This window comes from Acyrthosiphon pisum, chromosome X (genome assembly GCF_005508785.2).
Source record: "Acyrthosiphon pisum isolate AL4f chromosome X, pea_aphid_22Mar2018_4r6ur, whole genome shotgun sequence".
NCBI classification, from domain to species: Eukaryota; Metazoa; Arthropoda; class Insecta; order Hemiptera; family Aphididae; genus Acyrthosiphon; species Acyrthosiphon pisum.
In genome coordinates, this window is record NC_042493.1 from 112,882,207 (window position 1) to 112,882,996 (window position 790).

Consider the following 790-nt stretch of genomic DNA (forward strand, 5'->3'; position numbering starts at 1 on the left):
TCCTTGTTCTCCCGGTTAACACAATAATCCTATATAGCGCTAGTAGTCTGGCCGCAATGTGTGAAGGTGCGGGTTTCACTTATCACAAGTTCGTTTCGTATCCTGTATATCTTAATTCGTGGTTTTGTATACTACGTTCGGGGAATGGATGGAATGGTGATAATTTGAACTGGTTTTACCAAATTCTCGTAATATTAATTAGGTATATTGACGTATCGACTACGGTCTACGGATAACATTAACCTCATAGAAATGTTACTAGTGTTAATGTTCACATAAAAACATTTGAAATAAGTGGTCACTCGATTTTTAGAACGGTAAAAAATATTTACCGGGTAAAAAAAATATCGGTAAAATTTACGTAAATTTACCTTACCGGTAAAATTTACCGGGTAAATTTACCAAGCTCCCATCTCTACTGGTGAATGAACCTCCAATGTCTGTAAATCTACTATACAATTACCAGCCCCTGGATACAAATCAAGGTGACAACGTAGGCCGCACCACGTGACTTTTTACATTCGCATGTAAATCACCAATCGTCCGAAGCGCTACAATTGCCGGCTTTATAATGGCCCCCACCCAATTTCAAATCCTACTACGAGAGCAAACACAGTAGAACCAAATCACATAACAATTAATGCAGCGCTACTAAAATTGCCAGGCAGATTTGAACCCAATGTGGCCGCTCTCAAAGCACACGCCTTAACCCACCGCGCCACAATGCTTAGATACGTAATGTAAACTATTTAACACTATTTAAATAAAATTAAACTAGTATAATTATACC